The sequence below is a fragment of the Macrobrachium nipponense genome, chromosome 10 (assembly GCF_015104395.2).
Source record: "Macrobrachium nipponense isolate FS-2020 chromosome 10, ASM1510439v2, whole genome shotgun sequence".
In the NCBI taxonomy this organism is placed as follows: domain Eukaryota; kingdom Metazoa; phylum Arthropoda; class Malacostraca; order Decapoda; family Palaemonidae; genus Macrobrachium; species Macrobrachium nipponense.
Window position 1 is genome coordinate 84,486,695 of NC_087204.1, and position 13,880 is coordinate 84,500,574.

The following is a 13,880-nucleotide window of genomic DNA, read 5'->3' on the forward strand; positions in this document are numbered from 1 at the left end:
ATACACACACATACATGCATTCTTACATACATACATACATCCACAAGCATCGTCCTTAAGGGGTAAAACTTTACGCTTCTCGTAAGGTGCGAAGACTTATACTCATTTCAAGATGCGTTATGCAAAGACTCCCGCGAGCACCCTTAGCGTCTCTCATTCTTAACGGTCTATCGCGTTTGAATGGAGGTTGTCGCTTCCGCGTTCGTTTAATGAGCTTTTTTCCTCTCTCTCTCTCTCTCGCTCTCTCTCTCCTCTCTCTTCCTCTCTCCAAGTCCCGTGAGTGATGGTCCTAATTGGTTCTCACATTCTGCCCTCCATTTGTTTTTATCCCCCTTATCATCTTCTCTTATTTTTTAATATCTTAATTTCTTATCTTTCATCCCCCATCTATTTTAATCCCTTCTCATGTTATCTATTGTTTTTTTATCCTTATACCCTTCTTTCATTGAACATTTTTGCATTGTGCTTGGTTCGTAAAATACTCAGAAAGCTACGAGACATTTCATTACTATATTTCATTTTACATTTCCTTTTTGTCTCTAGTTTTATCATTTTCTCATTTCTCTCAGATTCCCCCTAAGTGAAAGCCTAATTGGTTCTCCCATTCTAACCTCCACTTATTTGCATTTTCCTCTCTTCTCTCTCTTTTTTGTTTTTCTTAGATCCTTATTTCTTTCTTTCGTCCATGTTTGATTGCTATTCTTTAGATTTTTTTTGTGATCTTATTTCTTTTTTTTTTTATTGCATTCTGTTTGGTTCATGAAAAACTCAGAAGTCTGAGAGGTATTCCAGTTCTGCATTACATTTCCTATTTCCTGCTTTTTTCCAGATTTCTCATAACCTCATTTCCTCATTTCTCCATTTCCTGAAGAACGAACGAATTTTCACTCGTTTGATTATGTTGCACGCAACATCTCTGGTCTTCGTGATCTCAACTTAGATTTCGTTTTACATAATTACTTTTCTTTTTACTAGAAACAAGAAGAGAAAATTGCACATCTGATCCTTTTATTTATATTTTTATTACTCTAATTTCTTCGTAGGTATAATGACAATGTTCTTTTTAGTCATCTTGGCTCTCCATGTTCCTTTATTTTTGTTTCAAGCAATTTTATTTTCCATAGAAAATAGTTCTCTTCTATATATATATATAGATATATATTATATATATATATATATGTATATATATATACATATACATACATAGTATATATATATATATATATATATATATATATATACATATATACATACACACACACACATATATTATATATATATATATATACATACACACACACACACACCACACATATATATATATATATATATATATATATATATATATATATATATATACACATACACACACACACACACACGCATATATATATATATATATATATATATATATATATATATAGAAGAGAACCAATTTTTTCATGGAAAATAAAATTGCATGAAACAAAAATAAAGGAATATGGAGAGCCAAGATGTCTAAAAAGAGCAATGTCATTATACTTAATGCGGTCGTTTGCGAATTTATATTGGTTGATTAGGTAAGTAATTTTAAGGTCTTCTACCTTTTATTGAACTTCTTACTTCCTTCTAGCTTTCTTTAACTTTAGGTTAGTGTATTGCTTTTGGGCCAGCTCTATTAGAGCAAGTTATTTACTGTGGAAGGCATTTCTTATTCCTGTTACTGTTTTAGGGTTTAGCTTTGTAGTTTTAGGTGAACCTTGTGTTAAAGACATACTAACCTGTCTTCCTTCTTGGCATATAATTGCCATATAGCCTTATGAATACTTAATTTATTTGTACTTGCACAAGGCTGATTTAGATTTAAGTTTTGCTTTTATAATAAATATTGTTAGTTTTCTTGGTGTTTGTTTACCACATTCCCACTCACTGTGTTGCATCATTACTGCCTACGATCCCTAAATAACATCTTGAAGAGAATCTGCAGAAACGGCCGCCTTGTGGTCGTAACAATCTTAAATGTAAAAGGCCCATTAAAACACTCTGTTTAAAGCTTAGGATTATATTTCAGTGGACTGACGTCCACCTTTATCAAGTAATAATAAGGGTGGAAATCAGTCCACTGAAATATAGTCCTTTGTTTTAAACCAGTGTTTTAATGGGCCTTTTATACTTGTATATGTATGTATATATATATATATATATGTGTGTGTGTGCTTTTCTCGAGAAAATCATTGCCTCATATGAGTTAGGGTAAAAAGTGTACGAAACTTATATTCAGATCGATGAATATCATTTTGTCCAATTCGATTACTGCCTAATGAAATAATTCTGCTTTCAAATTTGCCTCTCGACAATAAAGGAAGAACGTTTTCCAAGCAATGATTCGGCGAAAAATTTTTCAGACTTTCGTAATTACAGAAGAAAGTCTCGAAAAGTTAGACGAGAAAACAGGTATTAATTAACCTGACAAGAAAAGATCGGATGACAGATCCTTTACAAAAGTTCTTATTCATATTTCAGGAATTCAGAACTGTTATTATTATTATTATTATTATTATTATTATTATTATTATTATTATTATTATTATTGGTTACTGTCGTTGTGGTGGTCAGTTGCTGGATGACGACCTCCAAGTACCTGACCGTCTTCCCCTTCAATTGGGTTGAACACCTGGCTGCCGGACGAAGCTCCTCTGTTGCCAGAGGTTCCATTTACGTCGTTGTCCTTTATTCCTTCATTTCTTAACATCATTGCTGTGTTTTGCTATTTAACCCATAGCTGGACCCTACCCCAGCAGGGATAGGTACTCATTTACAGCTGAGTAGACTGAGGATGGGTAAAGATCCTTTCCCAAAGAATCAACGCCGAGGAGAGCGGTCACCCATCCAACGACTGACCAGCCCCAATGTTGCTTAACCAGTCCATTGACGACCTAACCCACTCTTATTATTATTATTATTATTATTATTATTATTATTATTATTATTATTATTATTCATAAGATGAATTCGGAAAAGGCATCCAGAATTTGGTAATGATAGAAGAAGGTAGAAAACCAAGGTTGTTCGACCTGCTTAAGGAGATAATTAGAGAGAAACTTATACCTGTAGATATTAGCAACGAATCAAGTGGGAGAAAAAACATTGTTTAACTATTACAAGAAAAAATATTAAAAAAATTTTACTATAAAATATCAGAAAAAAATGTTAAAATCGTCAGGATATGCAGCGATAAAACCCGGTAAGGTGTGAAGAATAATAGTCATATAAGTAGACATTGTTACATGAATTTTTCCAAGCCGCTGTGATAAAGCCTTAATTATGCTTATTCTTATCATAACGCCGTAGGTTACTTAATGCCATGATGCAGCGATGTTTTAAGATATTCGTCAAGAATTATATAATTTTTATATTGACTTAATTACTGTTTAATTTAACTCCTCAAATATTTCTGGTGACTTGAATTCGTGTATATTTTCTGTTTACTCCTTTTATCTATTACTTATTTACGTACGGAGTCGTCAGATAGAATAATCTTTAAACTCTTATCTGTTGTTCTGTGTTCCAGTTGGTTGATAACGCTAATTTTTTTATCGCTAGTTCGAATGGGTTATCTATCATATTACCCGTGTTTCCTCGTCCCCAGAAATGATAATAAACACAGTATTAGAATCGGAAGCGAAAGAAATTATTTAACAGAGGAATGCTAACGATGTTAGTCGAATTTCAGCGATATCAAATTGCCTTTATCTGGCTTGAGAGGAAAATGGACATACCGCAAATTTAATCTCCTCAAGAAAATTAGGTACTTCAGTGTGAGGCAGATTTGATTATCCTAATTTACGCCGAGAGAGAGAGAGAGAGAGAGAGAGATAGAGTGAGAGATGAATCATGAGGCTAAGAATCAGACAGAATAAATGGTTAGAAGGAAATTGAATGAGTATTGGCATATACAATATATCTGTATATATATATATATATATATAATTAGATTATAGTATATATATATTATATTAATAATCTGTTAATTGTATATATATATATATATATAAAATATATAATATATAGTAAATATTTATTATATTATCTATATATTATATGCATATAGAGATATATATAATATATAGATAATTATATATATGTGATGTGGTGTGTGCGTGTGTATGAATACATATATACATATATATATATATGGTATATATATATCTATATCTATATCTATATATAAATATATCTATATATATATTAGTAATATATTATATATATATATATATTATATATATATACCTATTATCTCTTGAGCACCTCATCCAAAAACACTTGCTGAAGGTGATGAAGGGCACGAGCGTATGGTACCATACCCTCACTCCTTCCCCCAGGCTAAAGGAAAATGGGTCGTATATTTTAGGGAGATAGATAGATAGATAGATAGATAGATATAAAATTACAAAAGAACCAAAACTCAGATGTGACAAATATAGCAAACAGACACTTCCATTATCATTGATAAACACTACCGCCCATTATTATTTATTATTATTATTATTATTATTATTATTATTTTATTATTATTATTATTATTATTACCTACAACAACAAACAGATCAACTTGATCATATTTTATAGGTGTAAGAAAACATGCAGCCTTATTATAAAGAATAACCCCGAACCGCCGTCGCAGGATCCCTTGAAGAGGACGAACGTCATCTACAGATACACGTGCCCAATCCGAGGATGCCTCGGAACTTACATCGGGATGACGTCAATGCGATTCTCCAAGAGGATCTCCTGTCACGCGCAGGAGGAACAATATTTAATCATGCAAAGACTGCGCATAATAAAAGAATCGGCCGCAGCGACATTGTCGGTAGCTTCGAGGTTATCGACTGTCAATGATATTCAGTTAACAAAATTAAATTTCAGGTAAGTTGGATGAGGGACAGACACAACCACTGAAAATACCTTTATTACAATAAATTTCAATATAAACTTATAAATACTCTTCACCACTTATCCAAATTACACAAGAAAATTACTCTTAAATGACATCAATACCCTGCACAAAAACATGCCTTTCCTCACTGTCATCAACAACTCAATATCACTTTCATCAAACAACTCAACATTTAAATAGTAACACCAGATTTTAATACAAAACCCTTAACAGCATATATCAGTAACTAGTAGTCTAGTGGTATATCCTTATCAGTGAAATACTTCCTACTTCAGGCACTTCTGGCTACTAACAGCTTGCAATGGCTATTAACAGCTTGCAGTGGCGCTACTGCAGCACACAAGACTATATGCTAGGCATCACACATTGGGCTAGCTGCCAAAAGGAAACATCACACTTACAATTTAATATTGACACTTTACATTTAAATTTAGACAAGAAACATTGCACTTACAACTTAGTTCTCATAATATTTGTAACTAAAATACCCACAATTTTGCATTACCACCTTAATATTAATAAAACTCCTTTTACTTACTGCATAAAGTAGGCCAGGTGGGGTTGTCAACCAGAACACACAATTCCCAAAACACAATTGTCCCAATACAGTTTCCTTAACAAGGATCTCCTAGTTCACCGACAGGAGAAGGAACTGACTGCTTAGCTACTAACGCCATCTGTTGTCCAGAGTATAAATATTTCCCTTACATTACCCCATTATCAAGATTACCCATAGAGCAAGAAAATACAAATATTTATAATTATGTACACATCTAGTCTCGACTCAACAAGTCAGCAGTGTGGTTATTGATACCTGATACATTGAACCATCTGAAAATTAAAAGGCTGCAAAGACAGTGACCATCTCATTAAGCGACTGTTAGAACCCTTTAAATTTTCAATATACTTTAGAGGTTTATGATCTGTCACCAAGATAAACTTCCTTGCATACAAATAGTACATGAAATGCTTCACACCCCAGACTATCGCAAGACCTTCTCGCTCTATAGCAGAGTATTTTCGCTCACATTCCAATAGTTTCTTACTTGCATAGGGCCACTAGCATGGGGTAACCATTATAGTACTGGAAAAGAACAGCTCCTAGACCAGTAGAAGATGCATCTATCCTTAAACAAAAAAATTCTATTAGTATCAGGAATCTTAAGGATTGGAGGTTTAGTTAACATCAACTTCAAATTTTCAATCTGTGTCTTAGCAGTTTCTGACAGTTTAAAAGGTTCCTTTACTTGTTTTGCAAGGTAGCTGCCAACTCTTGTAAAAACGACGATAAAAATTTACAGAGCCTTAAAAACTTCTTAACAATTTTTTTGTATATCATTTAAACCCAGATAGCAAATTTCCTCAAAACCCAAAAAACACTTACCAGGTTTAGCTGTTAACCCATGCATTCTGAGACTTAACAAAACTAACCTGACATCCTTCAAAGGATTAAACCCGTCTTTGGAAACTACAAAAACTATTGTCAAATGAAATACAACATTCTCATTCTTTGCTAGAATCATACTCATTAATCTTATATAAGTAGCCAGAGCAGTTAATAATCCGAATGGCATCCTTTTATATAGCATAAAACCAAATTAGTAGGAAAAGCTGTATACCTACGACTGCCCTCTGCTAGTGGAACCTGATGATATGCTTTCGTTATATCAATCTCAGTAATATATTGAACATTACTAAACTTGTAGAGGTTCTCTTCCAATGTTGGCAATAGCTCCGCATCCTTTGTCTGAAATACTGTTTTAAGGCACTAAAATCAATAACTAACCTATATGGTGCCATCAGGCTTCCGTATCATAACAGGAAGGGATGAATATGATGATGACAAAGGTTCAATAATTCAAGAGTTCAAGCAGTGATTTTATCTTCTTGTCAAATTCATTCCTTAAATGTAAAGGAATTGGGTAACTTTTTCTCGAGAATTGTTCATGTGGCTGTATCTTTATGTGGTGCTCTATTGTGGTTGTAGATCCTGGAATGTCAGAAAAACATCAGAAATTTGCAAGAACTAGCTTCGAAATGTCTTCCTGGAAATCTCTGGGCAATTCTGGATTCACATTTACTTTAGTTTCCTCAGCCTCTACTACAACAATTTCGGGAGAAAAGTCTTCCTCTTCTTCAATAACACATACTTTATGCACCTGAACTTCAGTTTCTAGTTCATCAGGCCAAACATCATCTGCAACGTGAAGATTATAGGCCGTAACACGTCTGAAATACTTCTTTAACATATTTATGTGAAACAGCTTGGTTTTACCTTTAACATCTACATAACAATCAACATTTCTTTTCTTCCTGTACCTTTGTAAGGTCCACTCCAAGTCAACTGTAATTTATTATTGGATACAGGTAAAAGAACAAGAACTTCATCACCAACCTTGAGATTACGTTTACCCGTCTTAAGATCAAAGTAAGTTTTGTACTTTTGAGAAGATATCTCCATGTTATGTTTAGCGACTTCAGCCGATTCAGCTAACCTTTCCCATAATTCGAAAACGAAATTATAGCTGTTAACAATGTCTTCAGTTAAATCTGGATTAGCCCACAATTCGTGCAAAACAGCTATGGGGCCACGTACTTGGCGTCCATACAACAATTCAAATGGGGAAAATCCTAGACTGTCACTAGGTAGTTCTCTCATTGCAAACAGTGCTACAGGTACATACCTATGCCAATCTCTGGGTTTCAGTAAACATAGTTTCCTTAAAATTGCTTTCAGTGTGGCATGTTGTCTCTCTATTCTTCCATTGCAGGCAGGATGGTAAGGTGTGGTAAATAAAGGTTTAACTCCAATCAACCTGTGAATTTGAAACATGAGATCTGAAATAAACTGAGGACCTCTGTCCATTAATACCTCTTTAGGAATTCCAACCCTAGCAAAAATAGATATCATGGCTTCGGCAATATCAATGGATGTGATATTTTTCAAGGTTACTACTTCTGGGAAACTTGAAGCATAATCTACAAGGGTCAGTATATACTTATGACCTTCTGCTGATGGGGGAATAATAGGACCGACAATATCCATTCCAACTCTGTAAAAAGGTGTAGATATAACTGGTATCTTTTCCAAAGGAACAGGCTTCACCTTACCTCTGGCTGAAGTCCTTTGGCATACATCACAAGATTGACAAAATTTGCTTATGTCCTGAGTCATACCTGGCCACCAAAACTTATTTAAAATTTTCCTGCAAGTCTTCCTGTGGGAAAAATGTCCTGCTACCAGAATTTCATGAGAGACCTTGAGAACAGTAGGCCTACACTTCTCGGGAACCACCAGTACCTTATTGTCAATTTGAGTTTTATTGGGAGACTTCATAACTTTTCTGAAAAGTAGATCATTTTCACATACATATTTTATCACTAAACCACCTTTTCCACAAACCTCTGTAGAGTTATGGTATTGCTCCCAACATTTAGTTAAAGTTGGGCAAGTATGTTGTGCTTGCTTAAATTCTGAAAATGAAAGATTTACATTTGCTAATTCAGATACAACCAGTGGATGAGAAACTTCTCTCCTAATACCTGCTCTTGTAACAGCCCTTACATGTGTATGTTGTGGAATGTCACACTCTAATACTGACATAGGAGCAACACCTGCAATATTACCCAATAATACAGTAACAATATTTGATGGGGCTCTGACTGCTCCAACCCATCCAGTAAATACAGAACAATTAATATAACACTTAACAATAGGAAAATGGTCTTCTCTACCAAGGTAATCAATCAATTTTGCAAAAGTGAGGTTCTTACCCTTAGGTAAACTTACTACATCTTCAGAAACTATTACACCAGTACAACCTGTGTCTCGAAGAATGGTAGAAACATGTTTTCCATTAATAGTACCAGATATCATTGGCCCATTCACTCCATTGTGAGATTTTTGGTTTCATGGGAAGCTACAACCTTTGGACAATTTGCTTTAAAATTATTTTCATCCCCACAAATAAAACATTTTCTGGAGGTTTTACGTTAAGTAGGTCTAGTCACAGCATTGCCCTCTTTAGTCTCTGTTTTTACACTTTCATTCCTAATGTCAGCCTTATTGCCAGTAGTAGTCTTTGAACCCGATTTAGGAGAGTTTTCTAGCTGAAGCATAATTATCTGCTAACCTAGAAATTTCTTCTGGAGTTTCAAGGTTTCTTTCCTTAATATATAATCTCATTTCTGATGAACTAGAAGACTTAAATTGATCCATAACTATAAGTTTTCGAACTAACTCAAAAGACTTTCCAAACTTCGTACTGTCATACCAACGGTCAAATAGCCTGAAAAGGGAAAACATGAACTGTTCATAATTCATATCAGTTCAATACAAGTACTCCTGAAATCCTTTCGATATTGGTCTGGAGTTTTTCCAAAACCCTTTAGCAAAGCTGCTTTAAGACTATCATAATCGGTGATTACGGTCAAAGCCTACCTTAAAGTAAAGATCCTAGCTGTACAGCCCAAGTTGTTTTTTCCCATTTAATTCAGTTCAGCAATCATTTCAAATCATCTGTATATAAGCAATAATACCCTCCCCATCTTTATATGGTAATGGTCTAGTTTGATCTAAGGTCGCTGTAACTGGTCCTGACTGGGTATTACATAAAATTCGTGCTAATGCCAATTCATGATCACTCTGTTTCTGAGCTTCCTCCCTCTCCATTTTCAGTTTATCTAATTGTCCCTTCTCATAACTTTCATCTCTCTCCCTAGTTTCCCTATCTCTATCTCTGGCTTCTCTTTCTTTCATTTCTATGAACTGTAAGAGTTGCTCCCCATGTAATCCAAGACCTTTACCTTTCTCTTCCCAAAAACTAAAGGACTCCATTGCGAATATGAACTATTTTCCAATTCGGTATGAGTTACAATGCACACAACTTCCAGTAAACTATAAACTGGTCATTTACACTGCCCAAACTTCATACCTGTAGTACAGTGCTAAACAAGTGTAATAAAACTGCAATCTGCAACAAGTAGCCTTCTTCAGGACCCTGCCCCTCAGTATCCTAACTAACTCATTGACTTTGCACAATTACACAGATATCCTCTAAAGCATACACCTTCAGTGCCTATTCAAATATTTCCTTAACACTGATCACCTCATAAACTTACTATTTGTTAACTGAATATGTAGAGAGATCCTGGCATGGTCGCCACAATATGTCAGGGATATTCAATTAACAAAATAAAATTTCAGGTAAGTTGGATGAGGGACAGACACAACCACGGAAATGCCTTTATTACAATAAATTTCAATAAAAACTTAAATACCCTTCACCACTTATCCAAATTACACAAGAAAATTACTCTTAAATGACATCAATACCCTGCGCCAAAACACTGTCATCAACAACTCCATATCACTTTCATCAACAACTCAACATCTAAATATTAACACCAAATTTTAATACAAAAAACCTTAACAGCATATCATATCAGTAACTAGTAGTCCAGTGGTATATCCTTATCAGTGAAATACTTCCTACTTCAGCACTTCTGGCTACTAACAGCTTGCAATGGCTATTAACAGCTTGCAGTGGCGCTACTGCAGCACACAAGACTATATGCTGGGCATCACACATTGGGCTAGCTGCCAAAAGGAAACATCACACTTACAATTTAATATTGACACTACATTTAAATTTAGACAAGAAACATTGCACTTACAACTTAGTCCTCATAATATTTGTAACTAAAATACCCACAATTTTGTGAGATTACCACCTTAATATTAATAAAGCTCCTTTACTTACTGCATGAAGTAGGCCAGGTGGGGTTGTCAACCAGAACACACAATTCCCAAAACACAATTGTCTCAATACAGTTCCCTTAACAAGGATCTCCTAGTTTACCAACAGGAGAAGGAACTGACTGCTTAACCACTAACGCCATCTATTGTCCAGATTTAAATATTTCCCTTACATCGACCAAGCACCCGATCTACGTCGTTTGCGAATCTTAGAAATGCTGCACATCGGGAGGGAGAAGCCAAGTTTGAATGTCACACAGGAGACCTTCCCCCTCCCCACCGCCGTCAGGAGAGCAGCAGAGAACGCCCCACAACAACCATCGAGCACCAGAGGAATCCTGAAGATGATAGAAGCGTTAGCTCTCATCCTGAGGACGTCCCTAGTAACCCTGAGGGTGATCAAAGCTCAAACTCTCGCCCTGAGGACGACCTGGTAGCACGCCCTTCGAGGGGGCCATCACCAATAAGGATGAGGCTCCGCCCACGAAGAGGACAGACAACCAGCAACCGGCCCCCTGAGGACATCGCTCGCGACGTCACAGGTATTGCCCAATGAAAAGTGAGGTACCCATCTCCTCAAACCACCCGAATGAAATAAATAGCGTGAATCTATTATTATTATTATTATTATTATTATTATTATTATTATTATTATTATTATTTGATGGACGGCAATAATAACAATAACTGTAAGTTTTATGCTATCAAACAATTTTTATTACTTTACTCTTAGCCGTTGTAATCAAATGTAAGCCTTTAACACATTCGTCTCACCACAATTGCTTTTTAACATCGATTGTGGCCAACTAAGTAACATTATAAATGGCGTTACGTTAGGCCTGTAACTCATGCTCGCTCCCAAAGTGGTTACTCCAGCTAGCAATTATGTAGATTGGCTGTGGCGTCATTTCCTAATTCTGTAATGAAAAAACTAGTTAGTGAGTTAGTTATCCGGAAGTGATGAACAGAAGAAACCCATTTACTCTCTCTCTCTCTCTCTCTCTCTCTCTCTCTCTCTCTCTCTCTCTCTCTCTCTCTCATTTTGGAATGAATGGTAACCTAATCACCTTTTCAGTCATGGAAAAATAATCATCATCTATTTTATACAAGATTTTTTTTCAAAATGAAAAATTATTAAAACCAATATTCTACTATCATTTATACTATATTATCTATACAAAATCCACTAACCGACATCATAACGACAACTTGAAACGTGATCACTTTAGCATCAATTACAGAAACGTATAAAATATCAGTTACAATTCAAGACTTTGCCAGAGTTAACCACAAACACCAAATTCAAGTCATAGTTGCAAGAGGTATCTGAAGTACAATAAGTTTCATTCCAAGGGGAAGTATGACAAAAATATCGTAAACTTTAAGTTATTCTTTTAAAGACTACATTGCCTGATATCTACAGATGTGCTCGCAGAAAACTCGAGTTTTAATATTATCCCATATGTATAACCCCGCGCAAACAGAGCGGATGTGAATACCTGCCTCAGACCAGCAATATCGTATGCATGGGTTCGTAAATCTTCCTTATTCTACATTGTACAGCGCAACGTTCGTTAAATCTACAAAATCGAAGCTTCAGTGGCTATTTCACGTGTCTGAATGGAACAACGAATACTGAAACTCTATGCACGATCCAAGAAATAAATTAAGTAAATTTTAGTTTTACCAGACACTGAGCTGATTAACAGCTCTCCTAGGACTGGCCCGAAGGATTAGATATTTTTACGTGGCTAGGAACCATTTGGTTACCTAGCAACAGAACCTACAGCTTATTGTGGGATCCGAACCACATTACATAAAGAAATGAATTTCTATCACCAGAAATAAATTCCTCTGATTTCGCGTTGGCCGAGCAGAGAATCGAACTCGGACCACCAGATTGGTAGCCGAGCGCGAAGTCCACTCGTCCAACGAGGAACTGCACGATCCAAGCAACAGTTCTAGTCCGGGGACTAGCAGAGGTTTGTATTACATCTCAAGCACAAGAGCTTTGAAAGCTTAATTAAGTCTGTACAGTGACAGAAACTCCAGGAATGACTCGGGAAGGTTTCGTTACTTGGTTAGACAGTTCGGGAATATGCCTCCTGGAATGACGCGTCTTAATTTTCGAAAGTGCTGCGTTGGACAAAGTACCCATCAAAATCAGACTTAATTACATTTGGACGCACATCAATAAAACTAATGAAAAATACTCCATTTGCCGACAGTCATCGCAGTATGTATTTCTTAAGTTGCAACTCTCCTGTAAAGAGGGTTTAAGACTGCCCTCAAAGAGGGGACCAAATCACATGTCATTAACATTATAAGTACGTTCGTGAAGCTTCTAATACAAAAATGTTTAGTCTTGTGTCTAAGCTGCTGCTAAGGAGCACAGTTAAGACGGGCAAGTGGAGCCACTACCCATGATATCAATATTCTTACCTGCTCATGAATCTGGCACATTTCTCCACACACGCTCCAGTTATGAACATCAAAAGGCAATACATCAGAACGCCGCTTTTTCTCTGCAGACCTCCCACCAATCTGCAGAATACAGATCCTGGTTACCGAAGTTTTGCTATTAAACTCGTGAGATGTCTGCATTCCGTCTCTAATTTTATAAATTTCTTAAAAATTTACGTATACATTCTCAAAAAACGTGTCTACAAAGCATATGTAAAGATGGCCGAAAACTTTATAGTAATAAAAATTTCGTACGACAAAAAAAAAATTATATCTATTATTATAGACTGTAGACAGTATATATATCGTCATATCAAACGGCTTATGAAATCTAAAAGCCTACATGAAGAGCCGCAATGCATTTCGAAATCGAGTTCTTGATATAAGAACAATTATAATTAACTCTTGCGTATGTTCTAACAATGTGCAGTATGCATATTCCTGCATCATAACATACTATTTATATGAAGAATCTTTGTCTTTATCTCAAAAAGGAATTAGAATTAAAAGACATAATAACCTGGTAACGAGTTGGCATTGTCTAGCCGGTATTTAACCTTTTCAACTCCTTCCATTGCCCAATTATGAAAAACCACCAGGGACAGACCGTCAACACAAGAAATGGAAAAAAATCCAGAAATCTGAACTTGAACTTATTAATTTATGAAACCAAAAATATTACAAATTTTATATAAAAAAGTGATTCGACATGATACAAGAGAA